This window comes from Aegilops tauschii, chromosome 2 (assembly GCF_002575655.3).
Source record: "Aegilops tauschii subsp. strangulata cultivar AL8/78 chromosome 2, Aet v6.0, whole genome shotgun sequence".
Taxonomy (NCBI): Eukaryota; Viridiplantae; Streptophyta; class Magnoliopsida; order Poales; family Poaceae; genus Aegilops; species Aegilops tauschii.
Window position 1 is genome coordinate 641,394,733 of NC_053036.3, and position 13,439 is coordinate 641,408,171.

Sequence of the window (13,439 nt, forward strand, 5' to 3'; positions counted from 1 at the left end):
AACTTGGAGTGGTTGTGTATGTGGCCAATTAGAGGCCATGAATATTAGGGATCATGTATTTGGTTGATGTTGCATGCAAATCAAAGCCATAGCTACAATAAATAACAAGGACTGTCATGATTGATGTTAGTGGGAATTGTTACATACTTCCTCCTTCTGGATTTATTAGGCCGACTCCTATTTTGGGCCAGACTTTGACCATAAATTGAATTGCTTAGTTAATTAAACATGAACTATGTCACAAAAATTATACAATGTGAAACCTCTTTTGAGTACAAATCAAACGGTATACTTTTTGTAACATATACCTCATATATTAATTATATATACATGGTCAAAGTTTAACTGAAAATGTTGTAGGAACTATACATAGTTCCCCTTGTGCAATGAATAAAAACCAAATGGATTGTCGAAAAGAAAACCAATGCATCTTAGGAAATCCATATGAACATGTGACGAAGCAGCTTTAATTGGCAGAAATTAATTGTCTGCATTATTATCTTTCATAAATGAAGTTGTTCATATCTTCTTTTATCACAAATTTCAATGTATAAAAAAACATGGAGCAAAGAATTGCATCATGTAGATAGAGTCGCATCCATGAGATAGATTGTCAGCATTATTGCATCATGCATATCTTCAAGATGGGATCATGCAAACATATCTTTGACATTTATTTTTCTTTAGGTCACATCATCAGTGCCTCCTTTTCTAAAAGCATCATCAGTGCCTACAAAAGATCGTGCACCCTAGTTGGATGCGCATCTATTCTATACCTGCTTACTTGGCATCAATACTAGTTATGACTAAAGAGATGAGGGGCCTCAAGGTGCCAAGCCTACTATGCTTGCTACTTCTCACGCCGCTCTTGCTTCCTGGTAAGCGTTGTATGGAAACTTCATCCACAAAGATAGTCACTTCGTCAATGCATGATGTAGCTACTCATATGTGAAATTCGTACTCCTTGCCTCATCTCTTTGTCTTATTTCTCTATAGAACACCATAGCCTTCATTTTTTCTTTTTCTCACACCACTTTGTGTTCGTTGTTTTGTAGGCTCTGAAGCCGACACATGCAGTCGGTTCAACATGACCTATACTGTTAAGCCTCCTGAATGCAAGCATGATCCATGTGCCAATGCCTGCCAAAAGGAGGGATTTACCGAAGGGGTGTGTGAAATCATCCGTGCCACACCTGTTTTTATGCGTTGTCTCTGCAAGAAAGAGTGCTAAATGAAAAACATGCTTGCAGCTACTTCAGGATGTATGATGCAAAAAGCAATAAGTTAATAACATTTGTAGTATGATGATGAGAAATGGAAGAAGTTGAGACTCTAGCAAATATTCCTTATTACTAACAGATCTCCACTAATCAAACTTGATGGAGTGGAGTGGATTAGAGGAGACCCCAAAATATCAAGGAAAAAATAATGGAGCCCAGAAACAACTGATGAAGCAAATTATGTTTGGTCATTAGAGTCCTAACTCATGCGTGTTTGTTTCGGGGCAATTTGTATTAGGGAATGGGATTAGGGGGTGTGTAGGACTTAAATTCCCTTGTTTGATTGGAGGGCTGGGGAATTAATCAATAGTGTCACGGTAGATTAACACAACGACCATTAGAGATGGCATGTAAAAAACAGAAGGAAAAAAACTTTGTAGGAATTTGCAGGAGCAAGCTCTGTCTAACATTATGTAGTACATAATTTGCAGGAACACATAAAGAGCGCTTAGTATTGGTTACCAAATAATGGATAAAGCGAACATAAACAAGTTGGTAAAATACAAAACAAATTTTGTATATTGTGTAATGTATTAATCTGAAGCTAATACAACACTTTAACAGTAATAAGGAGGCTGACTTAAGAAAATGAGGGCTTAGTAATTAACCCATGAGCACCTAAGAATTCCAGCCTTGAGATAATGTACAAACACAATCATGTAACACACGTTCCAGCCATCCAACAATTATACAAATTTGGACAGGCAGTGCAATACAGGAATTGTCCTAAATTATATTTAAGTTCAACAGTAAATACACCATCCAATGCAAACGATTCATCACGCTACACAATCGAGAATATTCGTGAAGAAGCTGATCGAGATAATGCCTGCCCATGCATGGTCTCTTACAAGGGTCATCCAGCGGCTCGCCACACTGCATATAAATGCAAAGGGTTCTCAGCTACTAGATACAAATGTTTAAGGTATAGTTAGGTCTTGTACTTCTCAAGGGTTGTGATAATGTGCATTACAATTAAGTTAGTCATACCTTTTCTTTAGAAAAGGAGGAAGATCCCCGGCCTCTGCATCTGGACGATGCATGCAACCACTTTACTAATTATACACAAAAGACCTTGCAAAGAAAGTCATACCTATCCTGCAACTATGTTGTTGTCTCATTGCTACTGTCACAGCTGATACTTTCCGATCCTTGGAGCATATGGATAACCTTCATTATCAGAAGCCTCTTGGAGAGGTCAGGGTTCACACACATTGGACCTATTTGGATGCATCTCTTTATTTGTTCGTAGTATGTTTCTAGGGATCCATAACCCAGTGATCTCTGTAACACATTTCTCCATGTTCTAAGAGTCTGCAGAATCAGAACAACCATCGAGAATGTTAGTGCGCAACGGGTAAAACACAACATCATATATATGAAGCAAAGACATGCCTTTTGAAATGTGAGTAAAAAGTCTTACAAGGTCGATAAAGTCATTTGAAGATGTTTTAGTAACAATGACCGGGTAGTCTACTGGCTTGAGGTTAGTAGCATTTATGACCTCCACACATAAGCCCATTGGTGCTGAAGACGGGATGGGAGCTCTGATGGGGCTCTCATCAAGGATGTATCCGTTTAGAAGCAATACCCCTCTCACACCAACCATGGGCATCCCACGCCGCCTTTCCAGTGGATAAAGGGCTGCTTGTCGTCTGTGTGTGGATTCATAGAAGCGGTGGAACGAGGCCACATTTGGTGTGACCATGCCAAGAAAATACTTTCCGCGACCTTGGATTGGTTCGTTGGTGTTATACACACTAGCTTCAAGAGCGAGGTCATGAATATTAGATGGATCTGGGGACACGTCGAACCAGAAGCTCTCATTCCATGCCGGGTTCCGATCTTCCTCCTTGATAGTTGTGCGGATCCGTTGGCCATCAAAGCAAAGCTCGACGTAGGCGCTGGGAGAACCATGCCCATCCCTGGGAATCAGGCCACGAGCAAGTTCGACCGGTATGATTAACTTACATGTCCCCATTGCCTCTGCTGCAGACGGAGCAATCTACCAACGCATATAACTAGAGCCCTGCTAGGCATGAAACACTATAATGCAGGCAGCAAACAAATCAGCACCAAACTGGATACATGGGGTGTAGAGAAGGAAATATTAGTAAAGCAGAACTTTGATTAGACCAGTGGGAACAAATTATAACGGAGCCAGCAACAGGTTTGGTACCTATGAGATGACGAATCAAAGTCCTAGTACGATAGGGCGAGTAGACTGAGGCCGGAGAAGACGAGGACTGCTCCGTGGCGTCGGCGCTGGCCGAGAGGGCCCGATCGACACCCTCGTGTGACGGAAGAGAGGAGGGAAGAGGAAGAAGCAAGGAAGGAAGCAGCACAGAGTTTGTGAGGCAGTAGACGGGGGCACTGTCGTCCACGTATTAGCATGCAGCGTGAAGCGCGGTGCTCCAGCCAGTACACGGTAACTTGTCATCCACGTATTAGTATGCACAAATATTTGACTGGGTATTCGCCACTCACATCGATCGGTAGGAATTATTAGTAAGCGCAACCATCAGCTTTCCTATATATCGTTGGAGAGTTTAAGCGGTCTATTTACACAGGAACTCTCTTTCTAACTGGCAGAAAAATTAAAGCACAAGGGAATACGCTAGCTAGATCGTGCTGCTGAAAACAAAAAGTATAGGTCAGAAACGAAAGAAAGAATTAATCCGGCGAAACACAACAACGGAGAATTGGTCGTCCTTCCGCACCTCACTCTCACTGCGCGCTCATCTCGTGTGATTACTCGCTCGCTGCACGCGTACAGCAAGGGGAAACTATAGGTGATACTAGTCCTTCCATGCTACCATGCTACCAACTTGGAAAATTTAAATTTAAATATGTCAAAAAATTCTGAAAAATAATCACGGATCTTCACAACAGATATGTCAACAATGCCTAAAAGATTTCAGATCAAAATTCGAAATACACAAAGAGAAACAAAAAATACTAGTGGGGATGAAACTGAGAAACAACCTAATAGATGGATACTTATCAAGGTTTCCTTTCGGCATATTATACTCCAAAAGGCGCAACCTTTCCGCCCTCTATTAAAACAATATTTCTCACTAGCTATTATTATTATTAAGAGTCTACAACACCAAGTCATCAAATACAACACTGAAACAAATGTAAAATTGTAAATAGCAGAAAACATGAATAGTACGGGAGCCGGACTAAGCTGGGTAGATGATCGAACAAGAGCTTGAGCATGGACTACATCCAGAAGGCTTGCACATCAAAACGACCACGATAGCTGGGCGACTTGTAGTAGCGAGCAGGCCGGTCAGTCATGGTCTTGAGCTCCCCTTCGTCACCATACTGGACAGTGAATGTGGTCAGGCGGAGCACATACATCAGCTTGTCCGTTCCCTCACGTAGGAGGCGCTCCACGAGGCAGTACCTGCTGCGCTCACCCGTGTAAACAAGCTTCGCATCCACATGTATCCAGTGTGGGTGCTCGAGAAAAAGCTTCTCCTTGGCTACTTCCCACTTGGGGGGCTACGAGCCAGACATGTCGACGTGGCAGACACAAAGGTATCCATCATCACGATCACCTGTGCCAGAAGATTGGCGGTGGAGCCCGATCCACGCGGCCAGGTCATGGTCGTAGTGAGCATGGCCTTTGAATGGAAGCACCCAATCACCAAGGCGCTCCCACTGGCCACTGCCATAGGAAAATGTACCACAGTCTGGATGCCCAGCAGTAGACACCAACATGGTGCCCGCCCACGGGTGCACGGCACGTGCAACGATGCAAGAATGATCAAACGGAACCTCGGGTGGGTTGTCAGTCCAACTCCAGGAGAAGTTGGAAGAACTGGACAAGGGTAACCAAGTCCAGTCATCGTCGTCGTCATTCGGATTTGCCACGAGGCAGGTAAGACTCAACGTTGTTCTTGTCCATGACTGATTGAAACACATAGTCTATTCCCGACGGCTATGGCTGCATCATAGCGGTTAGCCACGCCTCTCGGCACAATCCTCGACGCGCTTAGCTTGGCGGTGTTGGTGTCGAAGGTGAGGGTACCGCACAAGCTCATCGGCTCGTTTGTGGAGGGACATGTGCCGATGATGTAGGTGCCGAGGGCGGCAAACTGTGCGCCCTTTCCAATTGTTGGAGGCCCTATGCGGAGGACGGGCGGCTCGGAGAAGCGCTGCGGATAAGGCCATGGATCCTCTGCAGCTTCCAGTTGGTCATTGTCTATGTCCAGTTTGTGGATGCCGAATAGCTCATGTTGGTCGTCAAGTACCAGGTACAGATGCTGCTTCGTGGCCGGCTGCTGGTTGGCTGTGCTGCATAACTGGCGAGCCTGACCCCAACCGGCCGGAAAAGAATGATCTGGCTGGCTCGCGCCGACGTTTCCATGCCGCCTGCTTCTGCGAACATCCTGCAGACTCTGACGGAGATCTGGATGATGAGGTGCCCAAGTGGAGGTGACGGAGATTGGAAGGACCTCGAGACGACGAAACGGTTGGAGACGTCGGCTACGCTGACGGAGGTCGGGAGGAGCAGGCGCCAGAAATCTTAGGAACGCGCCCTAGGTCTGAAAGAGACGCCGGCCGCTGCCAAACCGACCTCCACGCCGCCATCGACATCGCCACTTGTGCCGCCGGATATCTGGATGTAATTTGCTAGATCTTTTGAAAAAATGTCTCGGCAAATCGGTCGGTGAACGAAGCGACCGGGCTAACACCTGCTCGCGCCTCACTTCCCTGTATATCAGACAATTATCCGACCACAATTAGCATTGACTTCGCAAGTTGTCCATTCCAACTTAACTGGAATTAACATCTGTCTAAGAGCATCTGATATTTTCTTTCATCGACCTACTTCTATACGAGCATTCATTCATGTGTTGACGAAACTGAAACTTGTAATATGCAACTTATCTCCATTCTGATGAAACTGATTTTTGTTTTTGAGGGGTTTCTAACGAAACTGTTTTTTTTTTTGAGAATTCTCGCCACTTTATTGATTCAACAAGATGTTCATAGGTACACGGTTAGGGTCATGGGGGATGCCCAACCAAACATGTCTACCTACGCCTAAATTACAAGCAAACTTGGCGAGATTATGAGCCTCGAAATTAAAGTTCCTACGCTCATGAATAAAAGTATAATTAGTAAAACTCGTACTAGGCTACATGATTTCATGTACTATAGCTCCATGAGGGCCACCTGTCCCACTAGAGATGTCCTTCACGACCCCCAGACAGTCCGAGGCCACAACAAACTTCTGAATCACAAGATCATCTGCAAGAGATAGAGCTTCTCTGCAAGCATATGTTTCCAAAATCACTGGGTCAATTATCCCATGATAAACTACCGCTGAGGACCCCAAGTATAGACCCTTTGCATCTCGGCAGATTGTCGCAACAGCCCCACCATGTCTGTGTCTTGCCACTGCTCCATCCACATTCGCCTTAACCTGATCAGCTTCCGGGGGTAGCCACCGCCGGGCTTCCGTCGGTGTTGCCCTTGGCGCGGCCGGCCGGAGTGCCAAATTTGCTAGCTGATCAAGTTCACCAATATAATTATTCACAAAGGAGATGGTCTGATGTGGACTTTGGAAGATCGACTCATAAATTGCTTTACGGCGTACGTACCAGACTGACCATAAAGTGACCACCATCGTTGTGAAGCTAGCATGATCGAGTGTATCATACAGGTCAAAAATCCAGTTTTTTGCACTTGGTTCCTCATTTGCTGTCATGTTTGCCACTAGCGTTTCCTCTGAGAGAGCCCAGATGCATCTAGACATTGTGCAAGATAGCAGGGCGTGTCGCCATGAATCTCCCCCTCCGCAGAGAGGACAAGTATTCTGAGTCCCCATATTTCGCTTCTGCAGCACATCAATCGTCGGCAAAGAATGACGAGCCAATCTCCATATGAAAACCCTCACCTTGGATGGAATAGATAGTTTCCAGAGCCGGGTCCATGATTTTCCTTCCCTGTCATTGCTAGATGACCTGCTTCTGCCCTCAAGCCACTCTTCTCTTTCCAGTTTTGTTTTAACCAAAAACTTGTACGCAGAGCTAACTGAAAATCTTCCCTTGCTATCCGGGTACCAAGCCCAAAAATCGTCCAAATTTCTTGTGCACACTGGTATCTTAAGAATTGCATCAGCGTCGAAAGGAAGAAACACTGAACGGACGAGACCCACATTCCAGGCTGCAGCCACAGGCTGTAGTAGCTCCGAGACCCTCCTAGGAGGAGCCGCAACCAGTGAAGTTATCGGCCTCGGGATAGTTTCCTTCGGTATCCAATTATCGTTCCAAATGTCTGTGGTTCTGCCATTTCCAATTCGCCAGATAAGCCCCTGTTTGAGCACATCCCGACCTTCAATGATTGCACGCCAAATTTGAGAGGGCCGAGATCCCAATTCCGCCTCCAGAATTGATTTGTCCGGAAAATATGAAGCTTTAAGGATTCGAGCACTCAAAGTAGCTGGTTCTTGCAGAATACGCCAAGCTTGCCTCGCCAGCAGTGCCAAATTGAACAATTCGAGATCCCTGAAACCAAGCCCACCCAAGTGTTTCGGCCTAGTCATAATATCCCATGAGACCCAAGCTGGTTTCCGCTGTCCTTGCTTGCATCCCCACCAGAATTTGCGAATGATGGACTTGATATGATCACACAAACCTCTCGGCAATTTGAAACAAGACATCGAGAAAACTGGGATCGCCTGGGCGACGGATTTAATAAGCACCTCTTTGCCTCCTGATGATAAACATTTGCTCATCCAACCTTTAACTTTGTCCCACACACGGTCACTCAAATATTTGAAAGTACCCTTCTTTGAGTGCCCCACATCCGTCGGCATCCCCAAATACCTGTCACTCAAGGATTCATTAGGAACATGCAAGAAACCCTTGACATCAATACGTACTATCTCCGGTGTTCCCTTGCTGAAAAAGATAGATGACTTCTCTTTGTTAACTCTTTGGCCCGAAGCCATGCAATATGTATCCAATAGGTTTGATACCGCTTCTGCTCCATTTATACTCGCCCTGAAAAACAGCAGGCTATCATCCGCGAATAAAAGGTGGTTCACCGACGGAGCTGATGGGGCCACCTTGATGCCGCTGAGCTGGGATGACCTGTTTTGAGATTTTAAATGGCACGAAAGGCCCTCTACTACCAACAAGAAGAGATATGGAGAGATTGGATCTCCCTGTCGAATACCTCATGTGAGTCTGAACTCCTCCGATTTAACACTGTTGAACATAACTGAGAACGAAAATGAGCTCACCATATTCATAATAACATTAACCCATGGTGCAGCAAAACCCAGCTTCTCCATGATTGCCTTAAGATAGCCCCATTCAACTCTGTCGTATGCCTTCATCATGTCCAGCTTGAGTGCACAATAGCTATTATTCTTTCATCTATTTCTTTTCATAAAATGAAGACACTCATATGCAGATATTATGTTATCTATGATAAGCCTGCCTGGGACAAAGGCTGACAGTTCTTCTGATATGATGTCAGGAAGAATCACTTTGAGACGATTAGCTAGCACCTTTGAGGCAATCTTATAAAAGACATTACAGAGGCTAATAGGTCTAAACTGTGTCAAAAGTGTAGGGTTTGATACCTTAGGGATTAAAACCAACATTGTGTCATTCAAGCATTCAGGGCTCTCCTCGCCATGGACAATGCTCAACACCGCCTTAGTCACTGCCTCTCCACATATATCCCAGTGGCGCTGAAAAAAGCGTGCGGGGAAACCATCGGGGCCTGGTGCCTTAGTGGGAAACATCCGAAGAAGTGCCTTTTTGACCTCCTTGTCATCATAGGGAGCCATTAAAACATCATTCATCTCTGGCGTGACCTTGGTCGGTACATGTTGGAGCACTTCTTGTAACCGCTGCACACCCTCAGAAGTGTACAGGTTTTGTAGAATTGTAAGGCAAGTTGTTGCATCTCTGATGGATCGTCCGTGAGTTGGCCATCTGCCCGCTGTAATGCCTTGATTAGATTTTTCCTCCTTCTCATGGATGCTCGAAGATGGAAGAAATGTGTGTTCCGGTCACCTTCTGATAACCATTGCACTCGAGAACGTTGGCGCCACATTATCTCCTCGCGCATGTATAACTCAATCAAACGATCATTGATTTTTATTTCTGCACTAGAAGGGGTTGTTCGCTGGACGCCACTGCGCAGCCTCTCCAATTCCTTCTTTAAGATCTTGATTTCACCCCGAACACTGCCAAACGTTGCCTTCGACCAATCACCCAAATTATTTGCAAGAGATGTAAGTTTCGCACGGACCCCACTTGCTGTCAGACTCGGGTCGTTCAGCTCCCAGGAAGATCGGACAGTAGGTATTAATTCTACATGTGTGTCCCACATTACCTCGTAACGAAATTTTTTCTTCCCCTCCTACTTGGTACACCTGATAGCTGCAGCAGTAGTGGGGTATGGTATGATGTGGCTGCCGTGAGATGTTGGACCACTGCATCGGGGAATTGTTCACACCATCCTACCAAGCCAAGAGCCCTGTCCAAACGTACTCGAGTATATGTTCCATCAGTAACTTTTTTCTTGTACGTCCATCTTGTTCCCTTGTACCCAAGGTCTACAAGCCCACAAATGTCAACTACATCTCTGAACCCTTGTATTTGTGATTGGCTCCTAGTACCAATTCTATCGTGTTCATCATGCCTCAAAACTTCATTGAAGTCTCCAATACAGACCCATGGAATGTTACGGAGAGTTGATAAATTCTTCATTGTGTCCCATGTGTGATTTTTTTAGAAAAGGAGGATGACCCCGGCCTCTGCATCTGGGAGATGCATACGGCCACTTTATTGATTATTCTCGAGGACCTTACAAAGTATTACAACAATATGCCTGAATCCATCATCTTGGCAACATATGCCGCTACTCCTATCCATACGATGAAGGGGTGCTAGCTGGGCCACTCAGACCATTCACCTAAGCCTAACATCAAAAGCCGGAAGCCCCAGCCGAGCCACATACCGGGTCTGGGGCACAATCCGGTCAGACGCACTTGTGTGTCGTCGCCGCCATCTTCCACAGGTCCGTCTTCAGATCATATTGAGGCATCTACCTTGTCTGGCCACTCAACCATCGACGTCACCATGACGCCAGACAGCTACCTCCTCCTGCGCGAGTCCATCCCGCGCATTGGACGCCAAGCCTCCACAGGGCCATGCCGCCGAAAACCGCCGCCATCAATGTGTGGGATGAAGCACCGCTCCACCATCCCCCCAGCCATCACTTGCTCCAAAACGATGCCCCCAGGAGGGAAAGCGATAAAACGCCATCATCATCCGATCCGGAAGACCTAGATCTAGGGTTTCCCCCGGAGCATCCCAAGCCTGATGACGCAGACTGCAACGACAATGCCTCGACAAGGGAACGACATCTAAGACGCCGCCATCGTCCGCCATGACCGTAGTCGGCGCGATTTTCATCGGCAGTTGCTCCACCAGACGTGCGCCGCCGACGTCGCTGGTCCCTTCAACCGGAGTAAACTCCAAAATGATGCCCTAAAGAGGGACAACGACGCAAAAGCGCTAACTAAAGATAGAAAACAACTAAGAACAGCAAATAAAAATTACTTAGTGATAAATCAAACAATCACACACGAGAATATTCACCCCACGCTATTGCTCCCCGGCGACGGCGCCAGAAAAAGGTCTTGATAACCCACAAGTGTAGGCGATAGTTGTAGCCTTTTTCAATAAGTAAGAGTGTCGAACCCAACAAGGAGCTAAAGGTAGAACAAATACTCTCTCAAGTCCTATCGGCCACTGATACGACTCTACGCACGCTTGACGTTCGCTTTACCTAGAACAAGTATGAAACTAGAGGTACTTTGTAGGTGTGATAGAATAGGTTTGCAAGATAATAAAGAACACGTAAATGAAAAGTAGGGGCTCTTTAGATAAAGATGCAATAAAGTAAATGTAGCGAGTGCGGAAAAGTGGTGGTAGGAGTTGTGGAATTGTCCCTAAGCAATTGACTACGTTACTAGACCGATAGCAAGTTTTATGTGGGAGAGGCCACTGCTAGCATGTCATCCCTAACTTGGAATTCTATGCACTTATGATTGGAACTATTAGCAAGCATCCGCTACTACTAACGTTCATTAAGGTAAAACCCAACCATAGCATTAAGATATAATGGTCCCCCTTCAATCCCGTATGCATCAATTTCTATGCTAGGTTTTGAAGCTTCTGTCACTCTAGCCCTCCAATACATAGTCCTATCAACATACAACTAACCCTATGGTGTGATCCACGCGCGCGCTCATATGATGGGCACCAAAGGACGGCAACATAACCACAAGCAAATTAAATCAATCATAGCAATTCATCAACCACCAATAGGACAACAAAAATCTACTCACACATCATAGGATGGCAACACATCATTGGATAATAATATGAAGCATAAAGCACCATGTTCAAGTAGAGGGTACAGCGGGTTGCGGGAGAGTGGACCATTGTAGATAGAGGGGGGAAGGTGATGGAGATGTTGGTGAAGATGGCGTAGGTGTTGGTGAAGATCGCGGTGATGATGATGGCCCCGGCGGCGTTCTGGCGCCATCGGAAGCGAGGGGGAGAGAGCCCCCCTTCTTCTTCTTCTTCCTTGACCTTCTCCCTAGATGGGACAAGGGTTTCCCCTCTGGTCCTTGGCTCCCATGGCGTGGGAGGGGCGAGAGCCCCTCCGAGATTGGATCTATCTCTCTGTTTCTGCGTTCTCTCCTGGTTCTGTTTCACCGTTTCGTAAATCCGATTGGATTGAAACCTTCGCCACGATTTGTTTCCGAAAATTAGCTTTCTTCGGCAAAAGAATAGCAGCAACCGCCTTACGGGTGGCCCAGGAGGGTGCCAGGCGCGCCCAGTAAAGGCAGGCGCGCCCCCTATCTCCTGGCCACCTCGGGCACCGTCTCACGTTGATTCTTCTTCCCATATTCTCCAAATATTCCAAAAATAATCTCCGTCCGTTTTTATCCTGTTTGGATTCCGTTTGACATGGGGTTTCTGCGAAACATAAAACATGCAACAGACAGGAACTAGCACTGGGCACTGGATCAATATGTTAGTCCCGAAAAATATAAAAAGTTGCCAAAATTATATGAAAGTTGCATAATATTGGCATGGAACAATCAAAAATTATAGATACGACGGAGACGTATCACACAGTTCTAGAGCGAGTGCTCTATTTCATCAAAACACACACTGCTCGTATGACAAACCGTGACAACTTATGTCTTACCATGCCATATTCATGAAAAAACTAGTGCGGACGCATCTGTTTCGGCAACAAATACGATGGTTCTCACATGATTCACCGGCACACAAAAGTAGCAGCAGTTCCCATAGACGGATTCAAACAGAGTACTAGCCCCAGAGGGGTCGATAACAGGCAAGGTTCGGATAATTAGACACAATCCAAACTACTATTAAACACTAGCTGGGGCAACTATTTCATGCCTCGATCTAATTTGGGCTGGACACAAGATGGACCTTGCCATGAACATCATCGAGGACGTCCCGCAGCAGCTCAATCCTGTGAACCTTCATGAAGACAACCTTGTGGCCTTGCCACTGATAAACTTGTTTGTGTAGGCATGCCATGTCATCTTCCTGCGTAAGCTTGACAAGAACAGTATGCCTCACAAACGAAGGAGTAGCTTTGAACTTCTTGTGCTTCAGTACACCCTGGACAACACGCCTGACAACAGTGAGGCTGGAATACAACTCTTCATTGGTATAACCGCAAATGGCTTCTAGGATCCAACAGCCTAAGAACTCTGTTTTCCCAGTGCGTATATTCAGGTCATCTGCCTCATAGCGAGTGACATGTAAAACCACACAATCCTTGTCTGCATCAGGGCTCTAATTGAAACAGAAACAAATTCTGAATTACTTTTCAGTATAAGAAACACAAGTTATTTAAACCACTATGTATAGCATGGCATCGAAGCTAATAAAATTTTGCATTATTAATCACCACATACTTAGATGAAAAACCACAATCGAGATCGGCAAAGAAGGAAATCACCTTGGGCAGCTCAGTGGGGGGGGGGACACATCCTCGAAGGGGGAAAACTGCTCCTGCAGTGCCACGGGGGCTGTAACCTCAAACGGGGCGTTGACCATCTCAGTA

At 45.7% G+C, this 13,439-nt stretch overlaps 1 long non-coding RNA gene and 1 pseudogene across 1 annotated transcript; one reads left to right on the plus strand and one right to left on the minus strand.

Moving 5' to 3' along the window:
- Positions 1-692: 692 nt before the first annotated feature.
- Positions 693-1,340, plus strand: LOC120974774 (uncharacterized). The gene is made up of 2 exons (XR_005770109.3): positions 693-878; positions 1,056-1,340. It is a non-coding gene; the product is annotated as an uncharacterized lncRNA (long non-coding RNA).
- Positions 1,341-2,384: 1,044 nt separating this feature from the next.
- Positions 2,385-3,388, minus strand: LOC109757889 (uncharacterized; annotated as a pseudogene).
- Between the last annotated feature and the right edge of the window lie 10,051 nt (positions 3,389-13,439).